The sequence below is a fragment of the Mirounga leonina genome, unplaced genomic scaffold (assembly GCF_011800145.1).
Source record: "Mirounga leonina isolate KUSES-001 unplaced genomic scaffold, KU_Mleo_1.0 Mir_125, whole genome shotgun sequence".
NCBI classification, from domain to species: Eukaryota; Metazoa; Chordata; class Mammalia; order Carnivora; family Phocidae; genus Mirounga; species Mirounga leonina.
In genome coordinates this window covers 67,102,388-67,127,725 of record NW_023270305.1, presented here as the reverse complement: position 1 = coordinate 67,127,725, position 25,338 = coordinate 67,102,388, and the positions used below count along the sequence as shown (strand labels likewise).

The window sequence follows — 25,338 nt, the reverse complement described above, 5'->3', positions numbered from 1 at the left end:
CTTACTACAGTCTTCAATATAGTCTTTTAAATGAATTTTTTTCATTGGCATCCTAACCACTTCAATTTCAACTGACTCTTTTAACCTCACTTTCATTGTTGATTTGCTGCCCAAGGCATTATTAACATTATTAAAGAAACTTGGCTTTGGATATATAGCCAATCAAGATTTACATGAAAATTCTTTTGAAATTGTTTTCTACACCAAATTCTGTAGATTTGCACTGAATCCTCCATAATTCTTCAGCCAGGACTCCTTGAGGGTAAAGACATGTAGTTGAGAGAAGACAGCATATAAAGGTAACCACAAAGAGATGGAATTGATTGTCATAAGCATTATGTCCAACCATGAGCAATTGAATGCAACAGCTAGAGGTAATTCACAGTCTGTCCATTTATTCTTTATATCCCCTTCAGCATGTGCTGTGGTCCTGTACATACAGTGGAGGAGCAAATATGTGTTGAATGAATGAATGATCAAAATAATGGAGAGTGTAACTTTGCCACAAATTGTTTTTGGGCCATGAGAGTATTTAAGTTATGTACTATATGAACAGAAGTATGGAGATGCTAAAGAAGAGGGAATTTACATACAAAAGACCTGTTGCTGTTTTTCCTTTTCCACTCTAATATCCTCATTTTTTAGCATATTTATATGAATTTAGCTCTTTGTTATTTCCAACATTTATCAGTTATGAACTATTTCAAGTACACAGGAAAGTATTGAGGATATGAGAAATATCCATGTAGCCACCATCCTGATTTAGTTAGAGTAGACATTGAATTTTTAAAAAAACTATATATAGTTATAAATCAGCTTGACAGTCCTATGTTAATTAGTTATTTCCACTGTCTCCAGCCTATGGTGATAGTGATACAAAGTAAAGAATCACATAGGTAAAATAATGGTTATACTTTCTTTTGAGTCTTTTTCTTTGATTTTTAAATTGGTCACTTTGCGTTACTTATAGGAATTTATAATGAAAACAGAGCAAATTGCATATGTGCATATATATGTGTATATACATACACATACATGTGTGTGAAATCTATAATGAAATCACAGTTTAGAGAAGGAATTATACGTTTAAAGTCTTCAATTTTGTGAAAACAATGATTCTACATTTCTTCAAGTGGCTGCCGTAGAATGTAAATTGAAATCCCTGGGTGGGAAGTGTGCTAGAAATCATAGTATTCCTTTTCAAAGTATTTTGCATCCCCTTATACGTATATTCAGTACTTCATTTCTAACCCCTACACACTGAATCATGCTGTGATTCATAATACTGTGTTATGTTTTAAATTCAAATATTGTTTTTAAAGGGAAATTGCTACTAATGTTGGCTAAGCTGCACATAATAGTTTAGTGAATGGTTGTAGGTTTGATTCTTCTCATGTCAATCTAAATCTGAACTAATATTGCTCAAAATCCTTTCAAGACATTGAATAATTGTTTCAGTTAACTAAATGCTTCACCAAATAGCATCAATTTATGAAGTATAGTTGAGTTTAGTGCATTTATTAAAGAAAAAAGTAATAGGTGCATAGCTACATAATTAAATGTTAATGGGTATCTTTTCTTGTTGTTGTTAATGGATATCTTTTAAGTGGCCCTCTATTCAGAAAAAGAGACAATTTAGTATCTTAACAGAACAATTAAATTATAGATTATTGAAAATTTTCAAAAGTAGTATATGACTTAGTTTGCTCTTTTTTCATTTACATTTTTAAAAGAGCAACTTTATTGAGATATCATTTACATAAATAAAATGTACCAATTTTGATGTACATTTTGGTGAGTTTTGAAAATTTTATATACTCATGTAATCACTGTCAAAATCCAGGCAATAGAATGTTTACATCAGCTCTAAAAGCTGTCATGTGTCCTTTTCCAGTCAGTCTCCAGCTCTCCTCCTGGACAAGCACTGATATATCTTCTGTCACTGTAGATTAGACCAGACTTTTCCAGTGTGTCATATAAATGCAATCATATATGCACTCTTTTTTTTTCTAGCTTCTTTCACTCAGTATAATGTTTTTGAGGTTCATCGATATCGTGTGTATCTGTTGTTCATTTCTTTTTTTTAAATTGCTGAATAGTATTGTATGAATAGACCCACAATTTGTTTATCCATTCATCTGTTGGTGGATATTGGTTTTTTTCCAGTTTGGGGATATTTTTAATAACACTGCTGTGAACATTTATGTACAAGTGTTTCTGTGTAGACATACACTTTCATTTCTCTGGGGTAGATACCTACGAGTAGAATTTCTGGGCTGTATAAGTGTATGTTTAACTTTGGAAGATAGTACCAAACTGTTTTCCAAAGCTGATGTACTTACGATTTTACATTGTCTCCAGCAATAGATTAGAGTGCCAATTGCTTCATATTCTTGTCAGTGCTTGGTAATGTCTTTGTAGCCATTCTACTGGGTATGTTGTGTATCTCATTGTGATTTTATACATGTACCTGATGACTCTGCTGTTGAGTGTCATTTATGTGTTTATTGGCCATTTGTATATTTTCATTTGGGAAGTATATGTCCAATCTTTTGCTCATTTTAAAATTAGGTTGTTTGTTTTCTTACTGATGAGTTGTAGGAGTTCATTATATATTCTTTTTTTTTTTTTTTTTAAAGATTTTATTTATTTTTTAGAGAACGAGTGAGAGAGAAACAGCATGAGAGGGGAGAGGGTCAGAGGGAGAAGCAGGCTCCCCGTTGAGCCGGGAGCCCGACGTGGGACTCGATCCCAGGACCCTGGGATCATGACCTGAGCCGAAGGCAGACGCTTAACCATCTGAGCCACCCAGGCGCCCCCATTATATATTCTTAATACAAGTCCTCTGTCAGGTTTGCATTGAGAGCACTTTCTCCCAGCTGGTGGTGTTAGCTTTTGCATTTTTTTTTCTTTTTTTAAGATTTTATTTATTTATTTGAGAGAGAGAAAGGGAGAGAGAGAGAGCATGTGTGTGCAGGAGCAGGGGGAGGGGCAGAGGGAGAAGCAGCCTCCCTACTGAGTAGGGAGCCCTATGTGGGACTTGATTCCAGGACCCTGGGATCATGACCTGAGCCGAAGGCAGACGCTTAACTGACTGAGCCACCCAAGTGCCCCACTTCTGCATTTTTTTAAATGGATTTTTCAAAGAGCAGAAGTTTTTAATTTTGATAAAGCTGTTTATTAACTATTTCTATGATTCATACTTTTCGTGTCCTAAGAAATCTTTATCTACACTAAGGTCATGAAAAACTTATATGTTTTTTTTTTTGGAAGTTTTATAGCTTGGCTCTTATTTTGGTCTGTGGTCCATTTTGAGTTAATATTTACATACGGCATGAGGTAGTGGTCAAAGTTCCTTTTTGTTGTTGTTGCATATGGATTTTCAGTTGTTCCCACGCTATGTATTGAAAAGACTCTTCTTTCTTCATTAATTTACTGTTGCATCCTTTTTGAAAATCAATTCAATATATGTCTATTTCTAGACTCTATTCTGTTTCATTGATCTATCCTTTTTGTCAGTACTATATTGTTGTGATTATTGTGGCCTGGATTGTGATTCTGGAAATTGGGTAAGTCCTCCAACTTTGTGTTTTCCAAACCTGTTTTGGCTATTCTGGGTTCTTACATTTCCATACAAATTTTAGAATCAGCTTATCAATTTCTACTAAGAAGTCTACTGGAATTTTGATTGAGATAACACTGAATCTATAGATGAATTTGGGGAGAGTTGACATCTTAACAATATTAAGTCATGCAATCCATGAATGTAATGTGACTCTCTTTATGTAGGTACTCCTTAATTTCTCTCAGCAAAGCTTTGTAGTTTTCATTTGACAGGTCTTGCACATATTTTGTTAAATTTATTCCTAAAAATTGTGTGTTTTTAAAATCATATTTTAAATCACTTGTTTTTACATTTGAATTTCTAATTATTTTAACCAGGAAATATATTTTAAATACAAGTAAGGTAAATTATTAGAAAAAACTCCCTACTTATGAGCTCTAAATAATTTGGCCAAGTCAAACAAATTTTACCGATTTTTATTTGTAGATAACTGAAAAGATGCGGATAATTTTTAAGAGGGTAAATTTACTATCATTTTATGGCATATGCTTTTGAATGGATACATTATTTTTTAAAGTTTGTGTATATTAAATGAAATACCAGTTCACAAATTTAAAGTGAGTTATTGGCTATTTTTGTGACTTTTGTAATCATTAAGCCAGACATGGCAACTAGAATTATTACATCTAGGTACATTATTGCTTTTAGCATATGTCTTATAAGTTCTTGATTGTATTTGTCTTCTTTTCTACTATATTACCATATAAAATGTTAATTGATCCCCCTTAGAATTTGTAAAAGTATATAATTATAAAATAACATAGTATAAGTTCTAATAACTTTCATAAACATATCAACATCTTCAATAATAGTAAATTATGTACAGATGCTTGAATGTAATCTTAATGAAAAATCCAATGGTTATATGTCAATGTATAATGTATAATGACAAAAATAATTTCTGAAAACCACTAGCATTGTATCTGTTAGCTCCTCCCTCCTTTCCCTCATCGTTCATTTTTAACCCTGAAATGGATCTTTATTATTAAATGAATGTGTCTATATAAATAAGAGAATGGTTTCACATAACAGCCCTAGCACTTTAGATTCTTTGCTAATTAACTTTAAGGTCTGTTTCTAAAATCTGAGTGAATATAAAGATTTGAGGATTGTCCCTTTAATATTTAAACTTTCATCTTGTACTAACTGGCCTTGAGAGCCCATGACTAAAGCATTTGACCAAGTAGGGCATTGCCTGGATTCATTCTGAATTTAGCCAGTGCTCTGAAATGTAAACCAAGTATTTACAAATGTTCAATTTTAGCTGACTAATTAATTAATTAATTATTTATTTAAGAGAGTGAGTGAGTGGCAGGGGAGGGGCAGAGGGAGAGGGAGAGAGAGAATCTAAGCAGTGCAGAGCCCAATGCAGGGAAAATTGGGTAAGTCCTATGTCCACTTTTCAATCTTGTGTAAGTGCATCTAAATGGTGCAACCTATTTCACATTGAGAACCTTAGCTGCAGTGGAATATGGGAAGGTAATTTTCCTCCTTCTGCAGTACAAGAAGTCAGTCTAGAAGAAAGTTGGACTGTATGCTGAATATTTCTATTTCACCATATCTTGCACAGTAGATACATTAGCTATGCACTGAAAGGTTGGTACAATGTGAGTTTGCAGCATGGAGTTTGACCAGGAGCTAGGAAGGAGAATCCTTTTATGTGAGTCATGGTTCTTAGCTGCAAACAACAGAAATCCACACTAGTTGGTTTAACTGAAAAGGAATTTATTAAAGTATTAAGAAACTCATGGAATCCTAGGAGAACCGGAAACTCAGACTGGGGGTGGGGGAAGGGAATGCATCAGGTACAATACTCAAATCACATTGGGGTAAATACCCAGGAGTGCAATTGCTGGGTCATAGGGTAGCTCTATTTTTAAATTTTTGAGGAACCTCCACGCTGTTTTCCAAAGTGGCTCCTCACAACCATGAAGATGTCCACTAAAGTGAGCAGTAAGTTGAAGACATTTAAGTATATTTTATAAACTGAATGATCTGGTGTCACATTATATCTAACCTCCTCTTCCTTAACTCCTAACTTTTTTACAGATCTGGTTTAAACAATTCAGTCTCAGCTGGGTGTTACAGGACTGTTTTAGGACATTTGTAGGCCTTAGGAATTCTTATTTTTGGAGGCAAATTCTATCATGCTCTTTACAGTGCACCCATAGCCCGCATTAAATACAATTTAATTGCAACCACATGTGTTAAATTGAAGTTTACTGCTTGTTATGTTTTGTAGACATTTGTTTGAACCTTTGTTAATTTTGATCCTACAGTTTCTGTTTTGTATGTTGGCACAATATTTTTTTTAGATATTAGATATTTTTGTAAGTTTTTGGAAAGCACATAGGCCCTAAGCAGTGCAACTGTATTGATTGCCTAATGCATCAAAACACCTTAATGCTCTGTGTGCAATCCAATATTCAAACTTGGACCAAAGGGTAACATTGGTAGCCTCCCCCACCAAGACAGTGTTGTAGCAACAGTGATAATGAGTGATGAGATCCCCAAGGGGAAAGGAGGAGATAAGAGTCAGGCTTTTAGGTACCCGTATGCATATAGCATAATAAGAGGAACACACTGCTAATGCCTTTTGTCATGGTTTAGAAGATGTAACTCTGTTTTATTTTATTTATTTACTGAAAGATTTTATTTATTTGAGAGAGAGAGAGTGAGAGAGCACAAGCAGAGGGGAGGGGCAGAGAAAGAAGCAGACTCCCTGCTGAGGAGGGAGCCTGATGTGGGGGCTTGATCTCAGGACCCCGGGATCATGACCTGAGCCGAAGGCAGACGCTTAACTGACTGAGCCACCCAGGCGCCCCATAACTCTGTTTTATGAGAATTGTAAAATTAACAAGTAATGTACCATAGAAAGAATATGTAGATATGTAAAAGAATAAGTGCATCACAAAATCAAACCAAGCCAGCATAGGTATTTCTAAACGGGTAGCAAGTGATAAATAATCTTTGTTTACAATGGAATCCCTTTAAGCAAGGATCTATTCAAGACAAGCAAATCGTTCCCTTGATCTGCCCTATCAGTCTAATGTGGCAGTTTCATTAGACCTAATTTTTCTGTGGGGTTTTTTTTCATGGTTGGTAATAATCGTTTTTTGAAGTGCAAGGAGTGTCACAATCATCAGATACAATAGATGATGTAATGCCATTATTCTCTGTTTTAGTATTTAGAGCTTTTTGCTATCTGAGAGATACTCATACAATGTCACTGATCGTCCAAGTGTAGGTGAATACTCAGAGGAAATTACACAATTATTGTAGGTGATTTTATATAAAGATTTACTAATTGTATGAGTCCAGCATGAGTTTAGTAATGATGGGATATAGCTTAAATCTCTGGTTTGTATTTTAAAAATTTCCAAGGATCACATCCAGGTATATGAAACAAAAGGTGACCTGTTCATCATGTATAATTTGCATATTTCTGCATAAGTTAGACAGTCAAGTCTCTGGCTGTTTTCTAATTAATATCTGCTGCTGCTCCCATGATTTCTTTTCTTTCTTTAGTTTTGGGACCTGTAGTACTTTCCTCCCGTTTGCGAGAGAGGGAATATATATGCAGAGGGAAAAAAATACAAAAACCTGGTGCAGTGAGGTGCATCTGAGACATTACCTAGATTATTACTAGGCCCTTGAAGGTTGTGTAGGGAATTTGGAGCTAAAATCATTTAATTACATCTTAAAAATATTAGTTTGTTGGAGTTGTTCCCAGGACATCTGTTTCGTAGCCTGCATTCTGCTGGTGGAAACTTACCTTCTTTCTCCCTTTGGGTGAAGTTTTTTTGAAAATTGTCTAAGGGATTAACTGTCACCTCATTATCTTTGTTAATCACTTCCAGAGCTTTTTGCATTATCCATCACAGTGGTCAAGAGGTTCACAAAGAAAGTGCTCCATCTCTATTCACAAAGAAAGTTGATGTCAGCTGCTGCCTATTATTTGCTGTATATTTCCTTTGAATATTTGTGGGATAATTTCTTGAGATTTGATTCTTAATATTGTGTTTGTGGGAGAAGTTTTGATGTCTCAGCAATACTGAATATCCAAAAAATAAGACTGTTGAAAATAGAACACAAACCTAAGATATACAACTAATGTTTCCTCAGAATGGTTTAGAATATTCTCCTCTTCATATTGTTCTTTTAAGCAGTTTTCTGGAAAGTTTTATTTTATTTTATTTTTTTTTTAAGATTTTATTTATTTGACAGAGACACATAGCCAGAGAGGGAACACAGCCAGCAGGGGAGTGGGAGAGGAAGTAGGCTTCCTGCAGAGCCGGGAGCTTGATGCGGGGCTCGATCCCAGGACCCTGGGATCATGACCTGAGCCGAAGGCAGATGCTTAACGACTGAGTCACCCAGGCGCCCCCAAGTTTTTTTTTTTTTAAATAAAGATTTTATTTATTTATTTGGGGGGGGGAGAGAGAGAGAGAGAGAGAGCGATCGAGAGTGAGAGCGAGCACGAGTGGGGATGGAGCAGAGGGAGAGGAACCGGCAGACTCCATGCTGATTATTTCATGTGGCTCCCCCTCCCAGTATTATTGAGATATAATTGACATATAACAGTATATAAATTTAAGGTGTACAATTTGATATGTCTATATTGTGAAATGATTACCATAATATATTTTAGTAACATCCATCACTTCACATAGTTTCAAAAGGTTTTTGCCCTTGTGATAAGAACTTTTAAGATTTACTCTCTGGCAACTTTGAGATATATAAGACAGCAGTGTTGGATATAGTTACCATATTGTACATTATATCCCTAGAACTTATTTATCCTATACCTGGAAATTTATATTTTTTTGACCACTTTCACCTAATTCCTCCCTTCTCCCTTCCCCCAATTCCCATCTCTCGAACCCCTCATCCCATTGCAGTCTTCTGGCGACTGCAAATCTGATCTCTGAGTTTGGTTTCCTTAGCATCCACATATAAATAAGATCATACTGCATTTGTCTTTCTCTGTCTGACTTATTTCACTTAGCATAATGCCCTCAAGGTCCATCCATTTTGTCATAATGGCAGTGTTTCCTTATTTTTTTATGGCTGAAGGGTATTCCATTATATATCTATACCACATTTTCTTTATCCATTTATCTGTCCATGGACACTTAGGTTGTTTCCATGTCTTGGGTATTATAAATAATGCTGCAATAAACATGGGGGTACAGATATCTCTTTGGGATGGTGATTGCCTTTCCTTCAGATATTGTACACCCAGAAGTGGAATTACTAGATTATATGGTATTTCTATTTTTAATTTTTTGAGGAAACTTCTTACTTTTTTCTGTAGTGGCTGCTACATTTCATCAATAGTTCACGACGGTTCCCCTTTCTCCACATCCTTACCAGCATTTGTTATTTCTTGTCTTTTTGATGATGGCCATCTTAACATGTGTGAGGTGATATCTTACTGAGGTTTTGATTTGCATTTCCCTAATAATGAATAATGTTGAGTACTTTTTCATATACCTGCTGTCCGTTTGAATATTTTCTTTGGAAAAATGTCTATTCAGGTCCTTTGCCCATTTTTAATGGAATTATTTATATTTTTCCTATTGAATGGTATGAGTTCCTTATATATTTTGTATATTAACCCCTTGCCAGATGTATGGTTTGCAAATATTTTCTCCCATTCCATAGGTTGCCTTTTTATTTTGTTGATCATTTCCTTTGATATGTGGAAGTTTTTTAGTATGATAGTCCCAATTGTTTATTTTTTACTTTGTTTAGGTGTCATATCCAAAAAATTAGTGCCAGGACCCATGTCAGGAAGCTTTTTCTTTATCTTTTCTTCTAGGAGTTTTATGGTTTCAGTTCTTATATTTAAGTCTTTAATCTATTTCAAGTTAAATTTTGTGAATGGTATAAGATAGGAATCTAGTTTTATCCTTTTTCATATGAATATATTTACATGTTTGATAAAAACATCCGTGGACTTTTCTTTCAAAGATAAAAAACTGTGAAAGTTAAAGTTATAAAATGAATATGCTCTCACAGCTAAGAATGCCTTTCTAGAAGTATATAAATGCAATTATCCTTTAATAAATAAACACATCCTCAGATTTTTTTTTTTACTAAAAAAATGTGTCACGGAAAAAAAATTAAAAGGTGACATTTCTACTCACAATACAAAATGAAAGCAATTGTAACACAGATCCAGGATGTTAGAGATAAATGAAAAATTATCTTGCTTTTTATAATTAAAGTTTGCTAGTTTAATATTCATAACAGGCTTATAGACTTCTTAATTACTCAGGTGAAATATTTCCTTTGTTTTGAAAGCATTCTCTTTTTCTTCCTAAATCAAAAACAGAGAAAACTTAAAGCACATGACTCAGTTATAGTTTTAGAACAATAATGGGTAAGAGTTAGACTTAGGAATCCTTTCATCTCTCTGACTTTTCATTGTTTTCGTTCTGTATCTAGTTTCTGGTTGCAAAATAATAGAAACTGATGCCGACTAGCTTGAGGAGAAATAAAATTTAGTGGATGTTGGGCTGTTCCCAGAATCGTTGGGGAAGACTGGAAAGTGGGGCTTGTGGAATGAGCAGGAAACGTGGCAAGCTCGGTCCAAACCCCTCTGTGCAGACCAACCCAACCTGGAGGGTAAGTCTTGAGCTTTCTTAGAGGTGAGCTGCCTTTTGATGAAGGGATACAGTGATGATGTAGGAACAGTGAATTCCCTGGGTTGACAGCCCCCGGCTTTACTGTTTTCACTGCAAAGTGGGCTCCTGTTTTCTGAATCACTGTGGTGTGATGCGCCACATGTCTGGTACACCTTAGGTCTCAGCATTTCTTTCCTCCTCCTTTTCTGTCTAGTAATAAAAGTATCATAGGGGCACCTGGGTGGCTCACTCGGCTAAGCATCAGACTCTTGGTTTTGGCTCAGGTCATGATTTCAGGGTCGTGAGATCGAGCTCAGTGTTGGGCATGGAGCCTGCTTAAGATTCTCTTTCTCCTTCTCCTTCTGCCCCTCCCTGCTCATACTCACTTGCTCTCTCTCTCTCTCTCAAAAAAAAAAACATAAATAATTTTTAATGGATTCCTCAAGAGGAACACTGGTTGTCCTGGTTTTAATGGACTTACCCCAGGAGTCAACCTGGATGAGAGGACAAGTAATCATATGCTCAGGTTCAGATTCAATGATCCTTTAAGGCTTTTAGCTCAAATAGCATTTCCCCACATCAGTTTCCCATCTCTTCCCTTCCTCTGTGTTACTGTGCTGCAGAGATGCCGTCTTGTAAATATTCTAGGAGCACAGTAATCACGCCGAATTGTAATTAAAAACATATATATATCTTCCCCAGGGACCATGAAATCCTGGAGAACAAGACAGACTTGAATGTATTTAAATTTTATTTATTTATTTATTTAAGTTTATTTTTAACATTTATTTCAAATTTGTTTTCTACACCTAACGCCATGTTTGGGATATAGAAAGGGCTCAGGTTTTAAAAATTGAAGTGACATATACATATACAAAGAATCAAATATTTTATATTCAATTTGATGCTAGATTTGATACATTTGATACTGTTTTGAAGAGCTTATAATGAAAATCAACAGTCTCTTTTCCTCCCCTGTCCTCCCCCTGTCCTGCTTCTCAAGGCAAACACTTCTAACTTTTCTAAGTATTTTTTCTGTTAGTTATTTCCATATTTCATTAAAAATATGCTTATCCTAGTATTTCTTGATTCATCATTTTAGACAGCTTATTGACCCACCCTCCAACATTCCTGAGATATAGATCGCTATTTTTAGTTTTATAAGTAATCAGCATGTACATTATTTTAACTATGTAAATAATATTCAATATAGAGATAAGTAGTGTTCTTTAATCATATTGTCTCTCTTATACAGCTTTTTCTCCCCCACCCCCTTGCACAATTTTCTCTCTATAATTATAGTTCCTTTCCTGTACGGTTTTTCTACTGCTTCTATATTGTATATATTTCTTAATTTTTTTAAAGCCCTCCATCATTTTTCTCCCCATTGTCTTCCTGCATTAGTCTTTTAAGCCCACAACATGGCTAGCAACAAGGACTTTCTTTTACTGTCTAGGTCGAAGCTCTTGTGGTTTTGATCTGTGGCTTCATTCTTGGTATACTTTTTTTGTTTTGTGGAAACACATCTTCATGTGACTTCTTAAGAAAGGGAGGGGATTTTTCTGAGCCCTTGTATAGCTGAAGAATTTTTCTACAATCACACTTTATTGTTTATTCTTGTGTGTAAATTCTAGTTAGAAAATAATTGCCTTTAAGAATGTAAAGCTCAGGGGAAAAAAAAAAAAAGAACGTGAAGGTCTTGGGTGTTGCCTTCTAGCATCCAGTGTAGCTAATGAAAAGGCTGTCATTCCTTTTGTGAGAAGCTTTTAGGATTTCTTTTTGTCCTTGGTCTTCAGAAATTTCTCAGTGAAAAACCTAGATATGTGTTTTTTTTTTGTTGTTTTTTTTTTAAGAATAATTCTTCTGCTGGTGTATAGGTCCTTTGAATCTGAAGACCCATATCCTTAAGTCTGAGAAATTCTTTTGTATGAAATTCTTTGGCATGTCCTCATTTTCTCTCTTCACTATTTTGGAACTCCTATTAATGTTGGATGAACTAGATTAATCCTTTATTTCTCTGTCTTCTATATAACTGTTATTTAAAAAAATTAAAATAATATGGAAGGGTTCACAGTGAAAGGTAGATTTGCACCCCTGATGCCATATGTCCTAGTTCTCTGAGGTGACCCTATATCAGGTTTCTTTTCCCCTCTCTGTGTTCTCTCTAGAGGTATTCCATGCACATTGTGGCAGAGATCATACACCAAAATACTTGAACTTAGAGCTGAACTCTAAGTTTCCAACTTCCCTAGGAGTTAGATGCAACCATGTGACTAAGTTCTAGCCAATAGAATATGAGTAGAAGTGACGTGTGCCATTTCTGGACTAAGGCTTTTTTTTTTTTAAAGATTTTATTTATTTATTTGACAGAGAAAGACACAGCGAGAGAGGGAACACAAGCAGGGGGAGTGGGAGAGGGAGAAGCAGACTCCCCGCCAAGCAGGGAGCCCGATGTGGGGCTCGATCCCAGGACCTGAGCCAAAGGCAGATGCTTAACTACTGAACCCCCCAGGTGCCCCTGGACTAAGGCTTTTAAGGAGTGGCTAGGTCTTCTCTTTTCCTCTCCTACCAGGAAAATGTGGAAAATAACAAGGTCTCTAGGGGAATGGTAGAACTACAGATAGAAGGATCCTGGACCCATAAATGATTGCTTGAAAGAAAGCAGCCTATCAGGAGTACAAGTGAATTTCCATTGTATTTGAGCCATTATACACTCTTGGGCCTGATGGTGATACTAACATGGAAATATTGGGGTTTGGAACAAATGGTCAAGAAAGAATTCTTAAAGTGTCTTCAGTGCAAAAAGGTGGTTTTATTTATTTATTTATTTATTTTTTAAGATTTTATTTATTTATTTGAGAAAGAGAGAATGAGAGAGAGCACATGAGAGGGAGGAGGGTCAGAGGGAGAAGCAGACTCCCTGCCGAGCAGGGAGCCTGATGTGGGACTCAATCCAGGGACTCCAGGATCATGACCTGAGCCGAAGGCAGTGGCTTAACCAACTGAGCCACCCAGGCGCCCAAAAAGGTGGTTTTATTAAAAGCATGGGGACAGGATCAGTGGGCAGAAACACCTGCACTGGGGTTGTGTGGGGTGACTGATTATATACTTTCAAGTTGGGAGGGGGTTAGTGATAGCATAAGTCTTGAAGAAATTTTGGAAGCAAGGTTTCCAGGAGTTTGAGGGGGCTAGCTGTTGTTAGGAAAAGGTCATTTATTACTGTCTAGTAAACCCTTAGTCATGAGACTGTTCAGATGTGTATCATGGGCCATATGCCTGGAGGATGATTGCTAACGTATATCTTGGGAGGGGGTAGAGATGAAGTTTCCAAAGGAATTTTTATACGTTAAAGAAGACTCATAGGATCCTCGGGGGTTGGGATAATGTTAAGCTAAGATTGCCTTTTGCCCTTAGCAGAGTGTCAACATCGAGGCAGCTGAGTTCCTAGAGGAAGGTCACTCTGCCTGTTTCAAGGACTTGTCAATGGGCTGTAAGTAGTAAGGAAATTTAATTTTTTCTTTTGCCTTTATTTCCCACATCAATACCACTTAACATTACCTAATACACATATGCAGTCATTTTTCTGCCTTTTTTAAAAAAAACTTTTGTGATAATTTCTTCTTTTTGTCATCTACCCTTTCTAGCATATTATTTCTAGGAACGCTTTCTTGTTTTGTAATTGTTTTCTTTTTCATGCATCTAGTTCATATTTTATATATGCGTTATCTTCTTGAATTTCTCTGAGACTTTCAGAATGTTTTTTTTCTGATCTGTTTCCCAAATTCTATCTTATCCAACTCATTTTTTTGTCCGTTTGCCGTGGTCGTCGTCATCTTTGACATTTTCACTTTTTCTCAACTGTTTGTTGAACCTCAGTTGTGCAGTCATATGTAAGAATGAGGCAACAGAAACCAGTTGAGAGCTCTGTGCATATATGGGTAGGGATTTGCCTTGGAATGACAAGTGGAGAACTCCACTAATGTCTGAATGGCAGCATCTCTTCTCTGTAGGCTGTCCAGTTTCATTTTCAACTGGGTAGACACATGGCTGCTAGGGGACCAACTACCCTATATACAGACTCTCAATTAGTCCCTTTGGTTTTAGCTCTGCTCTTACATCTCTCCCCTTGTATCTGGTGCTTCCAAGCCTGGAAACTCTGGGATTCTGGTAGGCCATTGTCTCCCTTCTCCAGTTTTGGTTCGTCCGCCTTGCTTTGCTAATTGCCACTCTTACGTTTGCTTTCCGTATTCCATAGGAACATAAAAGGGCCAGTCTTTTCCCCTATTGTTAGCTTCTTTCTTTCCCTTTGCTGTTGTGGGTTTGTACTTAACTCCTCTATTGTCGTGTTAGTGGAACCTCTAGAGGAAGAGGAAATAAATGCATGCTTTTCAGTGTTCTGAGTTCTGTTCTTGACTGTGGCTGCTGTGTGAAATTTGCAACTTGTGTGAGTCAGCCAGCTCCACGTAGAAAGCTGAAAGCAGAATAGGGTCAGAACTCAACCTTTAGGGATTTGGTTTTTAAAATATGTGATCTAGAACACTGAAAAAGTCCTTTAATCTAAAAAAATACCCCCTTTGGTAAAATAGTAAAATCTCACACCTTTCTTTAATATTACTCAAAATTAGAACACATTAATATCATGACTCAGACTTAAGGGACAAAATATTGCTTTGTTTTCAAACTGTACCGGTTCTTTCAGAAACTTTTATTCAGAATCTACTCCCTACTACCATTCCATCCTGCCCTTAGAGAATTGCTAGTTTCAAGACTGCATTGCATGTCATAACCTTTGACTTAAAGAAGTAAATGTTTATTTGCATCTAATGAGAAAAATTCAGCACACGTTTTAAGGGAAATTTTGAACAGTATTTCTAAGCAAACAATATAGCATTATAAAGTTAAGGAGACTTATAGTTCAAGTTCTTGATGAATTCAAGAAAACTATTAGCTGTCCTTTATATCTTCTATTAAATTTGCTTCTGTGCTATATAATACTTAGAGAAAAACCTGCTTTATGTACCGATTCATTTATTTTGGACCTTTGTCTACCATAACTTAAATAGTATTTTTATTTTTAAATTTGGCTGCCTTCTAGAAGCAGGGATTCTTTTTAAAATGAACGTCAAAAAGGAATTTGTTGAGGGGCGCCTGGGTGGCTCAGTCGTTAAGCGTCTGCCTTCGGCTCAGGTCATGATCCCAGAGTCCTGGGATCGAGCTCCGCATCAGGCTCCCTGCTCTGTGGGAGGCCTGCTTCTCCCTCTCCCACTCCCCCTGCTTGTGTTCGCTCTCTCGCTGTGTCTCTCTCTGTCAAATAAATAAATAAATAAAATAAAATAAAGGAATTTGTTGGAAGAATCTTTCATCCCATAGATTTTATTTTTAAAAAGATTTATTTATTTTAGAGAGAGAAAGAGAGAGAGAGAGCGTGTGCAGGGAGGAGGGGCATAAGGAGAAGGAGAGAGAAACCCAAGCAGGCTCTGCGCTGAGCATGGACCCCAAGGTGGGGCTCCATCTCACAACCCTGAGATCACAGCCTGAGGCGAAACCAAAAGTGGGACACTCAACCAACTCTGTACCCAGGCGCCTCTCATCACATAGATTTTAGTCATTCTTTTCTTTTATTACAATTTTTTACTTTGATTTTACTTCCTTTCTAACTGTATTCATTTCCTTTCTCTTCTTCAATCCCCTTAATAAAGTAACAGTCATAATAATAATGCTAGGATATGTCACCAGGGTTATATATGCCTCTGTACTTAATCTCGTAAAAAGGGATTCAACCTAAAGTTGATAAAGAAAATGATACTTCTATTTTTATAATGACTTCATTCATATTAGTTATAAAGATAAAGAATAATTAAAAAGAAAGGAAAGCTACTGAAGCATAGATTGTGGCTGGGTTTTTAAATGAATACAATTCATCTTCCCAAAAGACAGCAATATTTCAAATCTAGCCGAGACTAATGATCTGCCTATCTAGTATCTGTTAACCATTGTTATAACACCCATTTTGATGGAGAAGATTTACTCACATTGTGAGAAGAAGAATATCATGACTAAAAGAAGAGAACAGCAATTGCAAATTATCAGAGATATAAAGATGAGGTCATTATAGACTCTTTGATAGTTAATAGAGCAATCAAAAAGCAATGACATTTGATATGAACTATTTTGATTACAGAAAAGGCTGTGACTCATTTTTACATTCATATAGCTACAAGAAAATTTTCAGATTTATAAGATTGACCCTTCAATTATTAATTTTTTTTTTGGTAACATACAATGAGTAAATGAGGTTACATTTTTCAAAGGGTGAAAGAACTATTAAATCAAAAGCCATATGTGTACAATGGAGACTGTTTCAGGGAGACTGATTTAATTCTCTCTCTGGGTCTATCTAGGATTAAATCCATTAAGCAAAAAACTTAATAGCTTTGTCCATGACTTAAAAAACATGCATGCACACACATGAAAATCATTTTACCAAGTAATTTGCTTTGCAAGAATAATTTGAAATTATACCAATTCTAAAGCATAGTTTAAAATTTTTTGAAAAATAATTTTAGTGTTTGTATAAAATAGAACTAAGCAAAGGCAAAGGCAACTCAACATAACTGTTAAAAGGAAAATGTACTTAGTGGAGGGGTTGCTTAACCAGAAGAAAAATAGATATTTGAATTTCTGTACAAATAGAAATTTGTAGTTGTACCATTGTGAATGATTTCCTAGCAATTAAGAAAATCTAAATACATAGCGAGTAGGAATATCTGGGAAAATATTCAGTGTGGAAAAAATGCTAAGAATTTATGTTAATACAGATTATAATCAAATACTTTCCTAAGATCAGTAGTTTGGTGAGACTCAAGAGTACTTATGGTTCACGGTGGTCAGATTACCACCACATACACCAAAATGGGATAGTTCATAACACTTTGGCATAAAAATGTTAACATTAACAGTTAGGCTTCAAATGTAAATTAACATGGAGCCCAAGATGCCAATAGCTACCCTAACATATACTAGATTCATGTTATAATGAATATATGACCCAAATCAGACCATATTATTTTCCTTTTTGATAAAAATGGGGGAAGGATTTGTAGAGGTAGCAACTTCTTTTAGTAAACACAGTACAAGATTTTTCCAGAATTCTTGTGTGTGTGTGTGTACCCAATTTTCTCAGGCTTCACACCAGTTTAGAAGTATAGAGTCACATTATAATAACTGGCTCTTATAACTACTGCTATTGCAGGACCTCAGCTGATGTGCCCCTGAAATATTCCTGAGAGTCCCCAGGAGTATCACAAGTGCTCCTACAGAAGGCCTCTTTCACCTGGTATTACTCTGCCTGTCAGGAATTAGATATCTAGTATTGTTCTATTACTGTGGTGTCTTGCCCTACCCCGTCTGGGCAATATACTGGAGAGATAACCATGGCGGTATAGAATGTGGAGTGATTAGTGGTAAAGCAGAGGAACAAGAATTTCTCCCATTCATATTTCTCTCCATTATTCTAAAACTTCACTGCTTGTTTCTCTCTCGTACAGAATCTTGTAAAGAAACCGTTTTTCCAGTTTTTTTCATGAGTGCTATGGAGGATGCTCAACAACCAGAGTCATTCTTCCTGTCCAACATCCCTTCAGGGTCACATCAGTGTGCCTAGTTTCTGCTTTCCACTACTTTTTGTTTATCTGTTTACTTTTAGGACAGATTTCTTAGAGGTTTCCTCAGTGACCCACCCCCATCTCCCCACCCTGCTCCCTACACTTTGTTGGCTTCAACCCATTAATGTACTAGACATACTAGACCATAATGAGCTTGTGTTCTTTCCCCTGAGGCTCCTCAGCTACCATGGCGCCAGCCTGACACACAACCTGTTACTTGTGTTATGTTGTCCCCCCACCCTTTGGAAAGATTTAATGGCTTTAGTTTGTGTAAGGGAGCCATAAATTTGGGGGATACAACTCCAGATGCAAGTTTGTCATGACTCCATGAGTTTGTAAAACTATTACAGACTTCCAAGGATCTCAAAGCAAGGGCAGCGGGCATTTGTTCTTGTGCAGTGTGCCCTGCCTGCTGGAGTGACAGTCTGCACCTGAGCACTGACTATGGGGCAGGAGGTTATTTTGCCTTTTCTTGTCTTTTCTCCATCTATTGGGCGCTTTAAGAATGCTTTGAGTCTAAGGAAGGGATTTGAAATATAGGTTGTGAGAATCTTTGTTCCACCCGTCTTGAACTTAAGGTCAAGTCAAAGAGCCTCGATCTTTTTTATAGGGCCCTTTGAGCCCTTTACCAAAACAGGTCTTGTCCGATGGGTTTGTTAACCTTAAAAATAAAACCGTCAAGTTATTTACCAGCAAAAATGGCTTTATTTGGGAATAGAGAATTACAATTTGGGACTTGCAGGTTATAGCAAAACCATAAGCAAGTCTGGAGGACAGAGGAGAGAACTGTTCTTACAGAGAAAGGAGGGAGTTGGGAGGGGCTATTATAAATAAAAAGTCCATTTCAGTACACCGGGAGTTAGTGGTATAGTGGCTTTTCATTGTGAGTCTCTCTTTGGCTGGGCTGTTTCCAGGGAAAGAGAAAAACTTTCTCCCCACCCCCCCCCCCCCCCCCGCCAGTTTGTAAAGTGGTATCTACTTTCAAGGTACAGTTCTTACTATTGGGGTGTGCAGTGTACTAGGCCTGGTAGGGAGGTAGAGCTCCCCCTTCTGGCCTCCCAACTCCATTTTAGTGAGGTTTCCCTTTATTAATTTTCACAGGTTCACCTTACCAGCTCAGAAATGTTTGAATCTCTCTCAGATTCAAGCTGACATCCCCACCCTCTAAGCTATGCAGCTGACTTTGAAGCAATGTGGAATCTGTTAGCTTAGTATCTTGGTAACTTTAATATATTAAAAGAAATTTTCAATATTTTATGGATAGAGAATTATCATACATTGTTAATACAAACTAATATTTCTAGATACATGTCATATTCCAACTGTAGTTTTGGATGGTTGTTCAATCCAGATAACTGTAGCCAGACAGTATCTTTGCCTCTTTCTTGGTCTCTATCTTATCATACTTCCTCATCTACCGTAGTGGGCTACTAACATTTACTGGGTCTCCTTCCAAAATTCGGGTTTTGGGTGCCTGGGTGGCTCAGTTGGTTAAGCGACTGCCTTCGGCTCAGGTCATGATCCTGGAGTCCCGGGATGGAGTCCCGCATCAGGCTCCCCGCCCAGTGGGGAGTCTGCTTCTGCCTCTGACCCTCCTCCCTCTCATGCTCTCTCTCTGTCTCATTCTTTCTCTCTCAAATAAATAAATTAAAAAAAAAATCTTTAAAAAAAATTTGGGTTTTGTTTTGTTTTCTGTTTTTGAGAGTGTAGTATTTTAATGAGACTAAAAGAAGAATGTGTTAAAAAAAAATAAAACCTACCAGAGTTAGGTTAACTTACCACGATTAGGCAGGCTTTCATTAAATAGGATTTGTGATAGATACATATAGATGAGGAAGTATGATAAGATAGAGACCAAGAAAGAGGCAAAGATACTGTCTGGCTATGGTTATTCGGATTGAATACAAAACTACAGTTGGAATATGACATGTATCTAGAAATATTAGTTTGTATTAATAATATATGATAATTCTCTATCCATAAAATATGTGATAGATACATATAGATAGATATGATGTGTGTGTGTAATATATTAAGACAAAATTCCCTAAGTAATCAAAACAGTAAGTTACCAGGGGAGAAACTGTCCATAAAGTGAGAGCATTGTTTTGGGAATTGTGATTTGAATAACACAGTGGGCTTTCAGCTCTGAGTGTTTGAGATTCACCTGTTGTAGGTTCAAGTCAGAGTATTCCATTTAGAACAAAGATATTCTTGGTGGAGCCTGAGGAATAACCTGCCTTGTAGTCTTCAATGTTACAGAAGCATCTGCTCAAACATGTGATCTCTATCAAATGTAAAGTTAGGGCTGGGAAATATACCTTTCATTTCTTTTTTTCTCCTTTAGCAGCCCTGAAGAGTTTTCACCAAATTGCAAACTGGAGTCAGGTAATAATGTTTGTTTCTGAGCTTTCAGAGGAAGCTGTTTATTTTAGTAGGCAATTTTCATGTGTGATGAAGTGAAATGTTGAGAAGGCAGCCTCTCATCAGTGGACAAACAATGCCTAAGAATTTAGCTAATGGCCCCCCTTCAGTGCAGAGAATAGATGGCAACAATTGTACTTGCAGACTAGACCCAGAGCTACTTGTTTGGCTGCTAGGTGTTAATGCAAATTTGTTCTTCAGCTCATTCAACCCTGGGGCTCCCATCCTTTGATTTAATTAAATGTAATTGGTTACATTGCTCCTCCCAGGCCCCTGAGGTGTTTTTGTTTATTGCTTACTCTTTGCAATAAAGCTTCAATTCATGGCACAAAATGCTGGATAAATAAGACCCTTTTTTTCCTATGTTGGATTTGCAGGGAGATTATTCCCTTCAAATAGTTTGGCTTTACTGTTAAAAGTAAATGACCAGTGAAATAAACTCATTGGGTGGCAAATGTAGCATATCCAGAAGCAAGGAATTAAGTAGGGTAAATTACATGAGATTAGGAAAAGATATGAAGTTGTAATGTTAAATTAGTAAAGATTGCAAGACTACTATAAGAGATATCTACACTGTAAATAAATAAGGCTTTAATAAGTGAGATTATCATTGTAGTAGCACATAATAAAGATTATTAAAAAGTTACTTGAAAATGCCAGCTCTGAAATAGTCTGTAAATTCACTTTTAGCCATCCAGAATTCTCTTACTCATAAATATGCAAGTAGCATTGTTGGGGACAAAAGCAAGAATGATATTGACTTAAATTAGGTTGGCACAATTAACCTATTCCTTTTTAATGAAAGATTTTTTTTTCTTATTGGGTAAGTTTTGTTTTTAAGTTGAAGATATTGTAAATAACATTTTTTGGTAAAGTGATATTTTTTTTCCCCTTTCAAGTTTTCATTTTAATTTGAGAAGTGGGATAAATTACCTTAATGTACTAATCTATAATGTATTAACTTCTGAGGAAGAGCTCAGAAACTTAGGGAAATTAGAAAACTAGCATTAGCACTTCCCAATTCAATTTTAAGTACCAAACCATATAAATGACTTTTCCCCCTTTTGTCCTTGTGAGCTGGATAAAAGGGCCTGCCAGAAACTAATATTTATTATAGCGTTGCCTGGTTAGTTCCTTTTTTGCTTTCTTCTTTTCCTGGCCTTTATTTCTCCCATGTTTACTATAGAGATATAAGATACTGCACCGATGACATTTTCATTAATGCAATAGGCCTTCGAAATCTTGCTGTGTCACAAACCTAACTCATATCTCTTCTGATGGAAAATATGAAAAATCTATGATAAGAACACAGGTGTTCTCAGCACAGTATTTTTAAAGCTTCAATTCCTCACAATAGGATTGTTTTGCAGGAATTTTTTTCTAGGCTCCTCTCATATCCAGTTGCTGAGGTACTGGGGTTTTACTCTTATCACATTGTGCTGTCAGAAAGTTAGGTCTTTCTTCTGGGGGGTGACCCTAACGAAAACCAAGTGGTAATTATAATAGAAAACTATAAAACAAACAAACAAACAAAAACGCTACCCCTGAGAGGTGGAAACATGGCCTCAGCTGTCAGCTCAAAGGTAGGTGCTGAGAGCAAAGATGGAGCACCATATCCACACATCGGAAATGAGCTGTGGAAAAAAAGGCTGTACTTCACTTTCAGAGGGAGTTTGAGTTAGTCTCTATCAACTTAGCTGTAGGCAGAGCACCCAGTTGTGGCCCTGGGTCCAAAAACCTCCCGTGGGAAGTACAGACTTTGTCAGCTGCATTCAGGATGATTTAACTTCTCGCCTAGTTTACACGAAGGTGTCACAGTTCACAGTAACTAGTGACCCACAACCTGGCAAATAAGAATGTTTAACATAATGTGGTGAGTATTGGGTGTTTCTTTTGTAAGTGGAAATGTAATGTTATTGACAGAAAAAAAGGAAATATTCCAGTGGTCCCTGAGATAAAACCAGATTCTCTTGTACTTGAGTAATTTTCCTCGCTGGGTGCTGATAATGAGCCCATTGCCCGTCCCCTGACTGTGACTCTCCTGAATCCACAGCTTTGATTGGAAACTCTCAACCCCTGACTGGCCTCAGGAGCACTGATTACGGGAGGCACCCCACACACTTCCCTCGTAAACATTTGGCAGATCAGGAAGTGCTGAAAAGCGATGCCCCTGGCTCTCAGAAGAGGGTACTGGTGGGAGAAGAAATGGAACATTTTCCCTCTTGCAGCCGTCAGAGAGTGATTATGTCAAATGGGTTTTCAAGGAGCCACAAAGTAATTACAGGGTAACTTCTTGACATTATTTTCCAATGTTTGACTCAGCAGATGATGATGATTAATTGATGTGTATTATTTTATGGCTCTCTGAAACTTTGTTTGATACTTTAGATAGAGGTCAGACTAAGTCTTCATTTAGACTAACAGCAAATCTGCCTTAAATTTTAACAGGTTAACTCTCCCTTTGTGACAGATGCTTTCCTAAACTTCTGGTGGCTCAGAGACACTACGTTTGGGCTGCCTTTTTCATGTAGGTTTCATGTGCTTTTAAAGTAGCATTTTACACTTTTATTAAGGTAATACTGTGGATGCGGCGCCTGGGTGGCTCACTCGTGAAGTGTCTGCCTTTGGCTCAGGTCATGATCCCGGGGTCCTGGGATCGAGCCGCATTGGGCTCCCTGCTCGGCGGGGAGCCTGCTTCTCCCTCTCCCATCCCCCCTGTTTGTGTTCCCTCTCTAGCTGTCTCTCTCTGTCAAATAAATAAATAAAATCTTAAAAAAAAAAAGATAATACTGTGGAGTTCTGGGGTATGGTGAGACGTAAATGAGCTAACTCATGAGAAGTAAAAGTACTTAATATCTGGCACATGGTGAATAGCAGCTATATTTGAAACATAACTTCAGAATGGTATTTTAAACTTCCAAAAGGTATTTTCTTGTATGCTTACTAATGTTTTGGTTCAAGTAGCAGGGAAGATTCTGATACCCTGCTTATTTTCTTCTGTAGTTATGTTAGAGCTGATCTGCTGGTTTATGTATTTTTATTAATTTTAATTCAATTTAAAATACGCGGGATTATTTAAATACAATGGACTTGAAATACATTTTTATTTCATGTCCTTTTCCAGGGTAAACCTTGTATATATGTCTGTAATTGATTGATTCCAGGCAAGTAATTGATTCAGATTGGCCAAGATCTGGACATTCATGACAGGTATAATAGAAATTAAGACCTTAATTAAAATAATAAGTAATAAATGAGCTTTTATTATTTTGCTGTTCGTAAATTGCAAACATATTTTTCAATTCAAAGTTGTTAGTGATATGAGAAATGTTTAGTGATCTTCTTAGACTTTCATAAGCTTGTATACCCCAAAAGATGTTTCATAGGCAGAATGTTTTGTAGTGGTGTTTGTGCTACACGCGTGTGTGTTTTGTAAATAAATAAGTCGGTGAGCTATCTATTGGCCACATTGCTTCTCCTTGCCAACTGGATATATCATCAACATTCCAGGTACAAAAGATGTTTAACCAGTTCAACTGAATAGTCTTCCTTTGTCTCCACACATGTTTCACAAAGACAAGATGTTGCTCTCATGGTAACAGAAGGATGGCAGTCTAGGGTTTGCAGTGTCATCTTTATTATGTGTATGCTGAATGAAAAGAAACCAAGTATTCAGCTGTGGGATGTGTGGTTGTGAGGGATTTGGTTTTTTTAGGGGGAGGGGGTTGGTTGTGGTCTCCACTGATAGGATGTTTTAGACTTTAAAAAACCATCTGTTTATAGGAAGCACTGGGGGTGCTTCTGTTGAATTTATTATACATATGGCAAATAACAGATGGCTCAGCAATAGGTTTACCCTTCTGCAGGAATTTGTTGCTTCTAAAAGTAACAAATCTTTTTTTTTCAATATTAACACAGGTTAGGACATTTGAGGTTTGTTTTCCTTCTAAAATAAGGCTCTCCTTGGCAGTATGATCTATATATCTCTCATCAATTGGCTGAACCTTGCCTTGTTGCTCTGAATCATCAGCTTTCTTGCTCTACTCAACTTCCACCTTTGACATGTTTGATATTTTTTATTCTCTACCGGAATTATTATCAGGAAACATTAAGTGCCCAGGACCTTGCCAGGTCCTAGGGTTATAAATATTTACTCTGTATCTCTATAATTGCAGTTATAGCAAATTGACATGGATTAGTTATAAAAAAGATCATGGCACACAGGCAACTCTATATTATTGTGTGTATGAATCAGCTTACAGTGTTTCCTTTATTTAAATTTTCTACAGCTCTTGTGTTTCCTTGAAATTTTTTTTCTTGAGAAGTATGCTATAAGGTCCTTAATGATGCCCTTCTTCCTTTTCTTTCTGTAAACCTATTTAAGTATATTGTTTTCAGTTAAGATGATAAATAGATACAAAATAATCATATAATATATATAAGAGATAAAGATGAATAGGACAGCATATATATCCATGAATCCACTACATTGAGTGAGTGAATTATCTAAGGTAGAAAGAAGGTGGCATATGTCTGGATACTTAGGGGCAAGTAGATAATATTCAACTGGGTTGGGACCAGAACAGTCTTTCATGGAAATGGATACACGTCTGAAGCCTACCTAGTGAAGTTTCCATAGGCAACATCCCTTTTCTCTGAACAAAGGTTTTGGCCATGGCAGCTGGGCAGCAGGCTGTCAGCTACGTATGATGGTTACAAGCTGGCCAGCCAACATTTCAAACATTGAACCAAATGCAGGCACTTTCCATAGCGTCCATGTACCTAGCTAGATGAGTGTTCAGTAAATGATGTCTGCTATTTTGATGGTGATGTAATTATGTAGGAAAATTTTAATCCCTATTTCTCTAGTTCTTCTATAAGCTTTTTATGCAATAAAATATATACCCTATATATTTAATATATACTCTAATTCCCCAAGTTTTTGTTTCTTCTATCATTCTTATCTTAACATCTCCCAAATTTTTAAAGCAGA

General features: G+C 36.6%; 1 protein-coding gene across 4 annotated transcripts in view; it reads left to right on the top strand.

The window, feature by feature from the left end:
• Positions 1 to 25,338, top strand: part of CAMKMT (calmodulin-lysine N-methyltransferase) — a 375,160-nt gene that overhangs the window by 43,834 nt on the left and 305,988 nt on the right. The window lies entirely within an intron of this gene.